This window comes from Mauremys mutica, chromosome 5 (assembly GCF_020497125.1).
Source record: "Mauremys mutica isolate MM-2020 ecotype Southern chromosome 5, ASM2049712v1, whole genome shotgun sequence".
NCBI lineage: Eukaryota > Metazoa > Chordata > Testudines > Geoemydidae > Mauremys > Mauremys mutica.
The window spans coordinates 63139144-63146493 of NC_059076.1; positions in this window are offsets into that span (position 1 = coordinate 63139144).

Below are 7350 nucleotides of genomic sequence, written 5' to 3' on the forward strand. Positions count from 1 at the left end.
AGCTGGCATTCAATAAGTTTTAAAGTGCAGTGTGGCCTTGTCCTTCCCTCCTCCCCTACACCTCCTGGGCTACCTTGGCAGTTATCCCCCTATTTGTGTGATGAATTAATAAAGAATGCATGAATGTGAAGCAACAATGATTTTATTGCCTCTGCAAGCAGTGATCGGAGGGGGGAGGGGAGGGTGGTTAGCTTACAGGGAAGTAGAGTGAACCGGGGGGGAGGGAGGAGGGGGTTCATCAAGGAGAAACAAACAGAACTTTCACACCGTAGCCTGGCCAGTCATTAAACTGTTTTTTAAAGCTTCTCTGATGCTCACCACGCCCTCCTGTACTCTGCTAACTGCCCTGGTGTCTGGCTACGCGTAATCAGCAGCCAGGTGATTTGCCTTAACCTCCCACCCCACCATAAACGTCTCCCCCTTACTCTCACAGATATTGTGGAGCACACAGCAAGCAGCAATAACAATAGGAATATTGGTTTCGCTGAGGTCTGTCCGAGTCAGTAAACTGTGCCAGCGTGCTGTTAAACATCCAAAAGCACATTCTACCACCATTCTGCACTTGCTCAGCCTATAGTTGAACAGCTCCTGACTACTGTCCAGGCTGCCTGTGTACGGCTTCATGAGTCATGGCATTAAGGGGTAGGCTGGGTCCCCAAGGATAACTATAGGCACTTCAACATCCCCAACGGTTATTTTCTCATCCAGGAAGAAAGTCCCTTGCTGCAGCTTTTGAAACAGACCAGAGTTCCTGAAGATGCGAGCATCATGTACCTTTCCCAGCCAACCTAGGTTGATGTTGGTGAAATGTGCCTTGTGATCCACCAGTGCTTGCAGCACCATTGAAAAGTACCCCTTGCAGTTTATGTACTCGCTGCTTTGGTGCTCCGGTGCCAAGACAGGGATATGGGTTCCGCCTGTCGCCCCATCACAGTTAGGGAATCCCATTGCAGCAAAGCGATCCACTATGACATGCACATTTCCCAGAGTCATTACCATTGATATCAGCAGCTCTTTGATTGCGTTGGCTACTTGGATCACAGCAGCCCCCACAGTAGATTTGCCCACTCCAAACTGATGCCTGACTGACCGGTAGCTGTCTGGCGTTGCAAGCTTCCGCAGGGCTATCGCCACTCGCTTGTGAGCTGTGAGGGCTGCTCTCATCTTTATTCATATTCTTGTGCGTCAGGGCAGGGGAAAGCAAGTCACAAAGTTCCATGAAAGTGCCCTTACGCATGCAAAAGTTTCGCAGCCACTGGGAATCGTCCCAGACATTCAACACTATGTAGTCCCACCAGTCTGTGCTTGTTTCCCGGGCCCAGAATCGGCGTTCCACAGCATGAACCTTCTCCATTAACACCATGATGGCCACATTGCCAGGGCCCATACTTTGAGAGAAGTCTGTGTCCATGTCCTCATCATTCTCATTACCACGCTGCTGTCGCCTCCTTGCCTGGTTTTGGTTTTGCATGTACTGCAGGATAATACGCATGGTGTTTACAGTGCTCATAATTGCCGCAGTGATCTGAGCAGGCTCCATACCTGCCATGCTATGGCGTCTGCACTGAGAAAGAGGTGCAAAATGATTGTCTGCCATTGCTCTGACAGAGGGAGAGACGACTTGGCTTACAGGGAATTAAAATCAACAAAGGGGGTGGGGGTTTGCATCAAGGAGAAACATACACAATTGTCATACAGAATGGCCCCCTCAAGGATTGAACTCAAAACCCTGGGTTTAGCAGGCCAATGCTCAAACCACTGAGCTATCCCTTCCCCTACTATTCATGGAGGGAGAGGTGGGGAGCAAATGAATACAAAACAAATCTGGTCTCTTTCTTGTTTTGATCCATTCCATCTCTCTTATACATCTTAGGCTGGCAGCTGACGGTGCAGTACGACTGCTAGCCACTGTCGTCTCCTGGGTGCTTGCCAGAAGACAGTGCAGTATGGACTGAATCTCCATGAGACAAAACTTAAAAAGAGAATGACCTGGAGTCACTCCCATTTATGTCCAGGTGCCCCTGACAGACCTCACCGAGGTCTCACCTTGGCGCAGCGCAGCGCTCTGAGGGGGCAGGGTTTCGGGCAGCATGGCGCTCGGGGGGCGGGGTTTCAGCAGTGCGGCGCTCGGGGGGGGGTTTGCGGAGGGTAGCACTCTAACTTTTTTGCCGCCCCAAGCAAAAAACAAGAGCTGGCCCTGAGCACAGGGTTAGATGACATGGTGTTAAACCCTGAGTCCTGTCTAAACCACAGCCTCCACTGGAAATGAATTACACACCCAATTTTTCCAAATGCAGAGAGGACCATTTCTTAGGGCAGGTATTCTGTTGTTAGGTTTACAGATAATACTGTCTAAGGCCTGAAAAGCCTTAGCTCATCTGGTCTGACACATTGAATTTTGCAAGACAATTCCCTACATTTTCAATCATGTCTTGTCTTATCTGCTTTACATAGCTCCAGGGAAAGGGCTTTGAGCACCTGCAGTCTATTCTAATGACTAATTACTCTAAGAATTCTTTTAGTTTTGTCCAGTCTAAACTTTTTAGTTTTCAGCAATTGTTTGTCATAACTTCTGATATCATTGTCCTCTTTCTTCAATTATATTATTTTCTGGATGACATTTAGCTATTCTCTCCCTCATCCCCCATTTCTTCACCCCCTTCCCAGCTCATTGTTTTCTACATCCCTAGACCTGTATGGGTAGTGGAGCATTTCCACTTGTTATCTCTTCCTCTCTGTGCTTGGCCTTTTTGCCCCATTGTAGCCCCAAACCAGTTACTCATCTCTAACTAACCTATGCACATTTGCTATTTCTGATCCTTATAGTTGTCCTTAGTTCATTATTTATGAATATATTTCTGATATACAGTGCAATCTCCCTTCTTTTTCCCATTCCCAATCCTCCTTTTATATATACTATAGCCTCTCACTAGAATTCCAGTTATCTATTTTAAACAATTTTAGACAAATATTCAGCTAGTGACCCACTTCCCATTTAAAGCAAAACCACCACCAATTGTTACGTATCCAATTAATGGATTTGTATGGAAAATTAAAGTTCAGGAAATTTGACCTGGTACTACACAACAGTTTGATTTCAGAAACTAGAATAATATAAAAATCAACATGGCATACGTGAAATGGATTAAAAACTGGCTGACTGGTAGGTTTCAATGTAATTGTTCAAGGGTGGGGTGGGGGAGTAAATCATCACAGAGTGTGTGTTTCTAGTGGGGTTCCACAGAGATTAGTTCTTGGCCCTACAATATTTAACATTTTTATCAGTGACCTGGAAGAGGCCATAAAATCATAACAGTTTGCAGATGACACAAAGATTAGAGGGAGTGGCAAATAATGAAGAGGACAGGTCACTGATACAGAATGATCTGGATTGCATGGGAATCTTGGGGCAAGCAAACACTATGAGTTTTAGTATGACTAAATGTATACATACACATATAGGAACAAAGAATTCAGGCCATTCTTACCAGATGGGGGACTATCCTGGGAAGCACTGATTCCGAAAAAGACTTGGGGGTCATAGTGGATAATCAGTTCATCCTCATGAGGGCTGTGATTTAACCCCCTCCAAAACACTTCCAGTATGTTCCATCTACTGTATCAAAATACACTTCATCCAAATTCTTCAATCTTCCTCTTCAGCTTTGTTCCTGTCAGCTTGCACTATAATGAAGAAAATAAAACAGGTATTGACAATCTAACAACTAACCTGTACAAAGAGCTTGAGAGCTGAGGTAGGAACAGTCACAGATCATAATTACAACAGCAGCAGACTATATATAGCCTCCAAAACCTTGGTATAGTCAATGGCACCAGTAGTACCTCTTCGGAAGAGAAAAAGATCTTATCACAGGTTTACAATGAGAAAAATAAAAGTTCCTTGTTTATCTTGTGTGTATGTGGTTCTGCTAAATCTGTCTGATCAGGCACTGTCTGCCACCTGGTTTCATAGATTTTAAGGCCATAGGGGACCACTACTATGATCACCTAGTTAGACTTACTAATATAACTTTTTCTTCAGACATTTTATTTTATCACCAAGTCTACAGGATATTGTCAGAGTGACATTTCCAGAAATATAAACTAACATGTGTCAGCACTTTGCTGAACAGGGGCTCCAGTTTTTTTTAATCTTGACCAAGGTCTCTGATAGAGAGAGCATACAGACCCCTCCATGGGAGGCTGCATTTGAACAGAATTGCTTCTGAAGCTTGGGGGTGGAGGAAGACAATGGGGGAAATTCTATTCTTTAAGCCAAGGTGCAATAGACAAATCAAGTTATAGGAAATGCAACTTATATACAATCACAATAGAATGTAAAGAACAAGCTGGAACATAAGAATTACTTCTTAAACTGAAAAGTTGAGAAAGGATATACTGAATACCAGGGTTATACAGCAGAACCATCATCTCTCTTTACCATTTTTAATGCCAAACTGTGTATCCATCACAACCATTGTAGCTTACATTGAACAAAACCTTATTAATATGGGGTCTGATTCTGCAACTCTTAGAGCCTGTCTTCACTTCAAAGTTAACTGAAAGTCATAACTTGAGTTAAGGGGTTTTGTGTGTGGATGGGACTCATGTTGTTAGGTGCTACACTCAAGTGTAGTGGCACTGCTAATTAAAGTTGGCTAGCCCATAAGGAGGTATAGGTTAAGGCTTGAGTTAACACAATTGATCTGTGGCAAACATGACCACTCTGTAGTGTGGACTCAGGCTAGATCCATTTGAGTGCTGCTAATCCTCTAGTGCCTTCCTATAGTTCCATGCATGTGCCCAAAGGACAGACAAGTTATCTCACAATTCACTGGGAAAGAATTCATAGTATAGCTCAGCATACTGCAGTGCAAAGAACCATGGGATGTGCCCCAGAAATCTTAGTGCCACATATGAATAACTGCAGTGCCGGTATGGACACAGTAGCTTGAATGTTATTTCTCAGCGTGGCTGCTCTCACTCAAGCTAGCTAACTTGAGAAGAATAGCTTGAATGTAGATAACTGAAGTTAATGCTGCATTTAGGACATACCCCTATAATCAATATTATTTATTTAGGCAATCAGTCCCTTTGAAGTTCATGGAATACTAATGTAAGTAAATGCTATTGAAGATAAGTGTTGCAGAATCAAGACTATAATCTGATTTCTTGTAGAGAAGCTTTACCGCTTTGACTTCAATGAAAGTTTTGCCAGAGTAAGATGTACATGACTAGCTCTTTGCAGGATAAATTGAATCTATTCTGATGGTGTGAAACTGAAAGATTCTCAAGGAACTAGATTTATATTGTCTCTCAAACTAAAGTTATCAATAAAAAAATAGCACAGCATGAAGCACAATGGGGCTCTGATCCTGATTGGGGCCTTTGAGTGAAGTTAAAATATTGATATTAAATAACCAAACTCAAAGTAGACAAAGCCTGGCACTATTAAGAAGAATCTGCACAACTGGCCCTATAAATTCCTGAGCCTTTGCTTTTTGTTGTACATCAGACAAAAATGATTGCAAAACCATGGCTGAAATATCTTGGATGCTAGAATATAAGAACAGCCTTACTGGGTCAGACCATAGGTCCATCTAGCCCAGAATCCTGTCTTCCGACAGTGGCCAATGCCAGGTGCCCCATCAAGTGATCCATCCCCTGTCGCCTATTCCTAGCTTCTAACAGTAACAGAATGAAAACACAAAATTTCAGTTGAAAAAGTCTAGATGTTTTCACTTTTGTGCCTGCTCAACAAAATGAAAAATCGTTTAAAAAGAAAAAAAGACTTCTGAAGCACAAACCCATCTGAACCTAAAAATAAAGAACCACAAATTGTATAGTTAACTAATGGAGAAATAATAAATATCCTGTTGTCAGGCAGAGAGAAGAATCAGTCAGAGAGAAGATACATAAAGCCCTTTTAAAATGGTCAAGTTAGGCTGTCTAGTTTCATTGTGAGAAACATTAAAATACAGTACAATGCAACTTGTGTTACTTTTGCAGTTAATATTAACCCATTGAGGATAAACACACAAAACATGCTGATCTCCCAAAACTGTTCACAACTAAGTAAAAAAATATGAGTTGCAACAGAACTCAAGATGCAATCTAAATTTAAAGAGAGCGAAGCTTAGAAAGTTAAAATTAAAAAGACTGGGTGGGGCAGTTTATATCCTCCTTCCTCTTTTTAATTAACAGCACTCTACCTTCTATTTTATTTACTCTTTTCTTCAACCTGCCCTTCCCCAGTTTGATGTGCCATTCCTTATGGAGTAGATTTTGTCTGACAAGCAGGATAAAGGTTGTTGAGGACTTTCTGATAACACAGAAGGAGAAAACTATTATGTGGCACACTCACTACACTTTACAATCACAAGTCCTAAGGCAAATACCTACCTCACCCTTCACAATTCTATTACCATCTCCAACATCTGAGGCAACCAGACACTTAAAGTGAATGGCAAAGGTCACAGAGACTTAAGTGGCACACAATCGGTTAACACCAAGCAACAGTATATGTTGAAGTCCACATCCATAACAGAACTCTGACTCAAGCAGCTGGAAGACATGTTATTGGAGAGAGACCCTGACCACACTGTGCTTGTGTTTGAAACCATTTTCACACACTAGTATAAACTAATACAATTCTAACAATATGGCTAGTGCCCACATTTATCATTATTACAAAGTGTTCCAACTATTTTCAGAAACTACAGTCTACCTAGCATGGTTGTTAAAAAGAAACTTATCTATAACAGACAGGAAAATGTGACATAACTCTACTGGCAACAAATGGGTTGGAAACAGTTGTCAAGGATGTTTCTGGTATACTTTAAAGGTCTGCCAGCAGTACAAATATATAGGTCCCTACCAAATTCATGGTCCATTTTAGTCAATTTCATGATCATAGGATTTGAAAAATCCTAGATTTCATGATTTCAGCTCTTTAAATAAGAAATTTCACAATGTTGTAATTGTAGGGGTCCTGACCCAAAAAGGAGTTGGGGGGGGGGGTACTGCTACCCTTACTTCTGCATGGCTGCTAGTGGCAGCACTGCCTTCAGAGCTGGGCAGCTGGAAAGTGGCAGCTGCTGGCTGGGAGCCCAGCTCTGAGGATATAGCTGCCACCAGCAGCAGCACAGAAGTAAGGATGGCACGGTATGATATTGCCACCCTTACTTCTGTGCTTCTGCTGGTGGGGCGCTGCCTTCAGAGCTGAGTGCCTGGCCAACAGCTGCCACTCTCCAGGCCCAGCTCTGATGGTAGCAGCACACAAGTAAGAGTAGCAATATTGTGACCCCCCTGCAACTCCCTTTTGGGTCAGGACCCCCAATTTGAGAAATG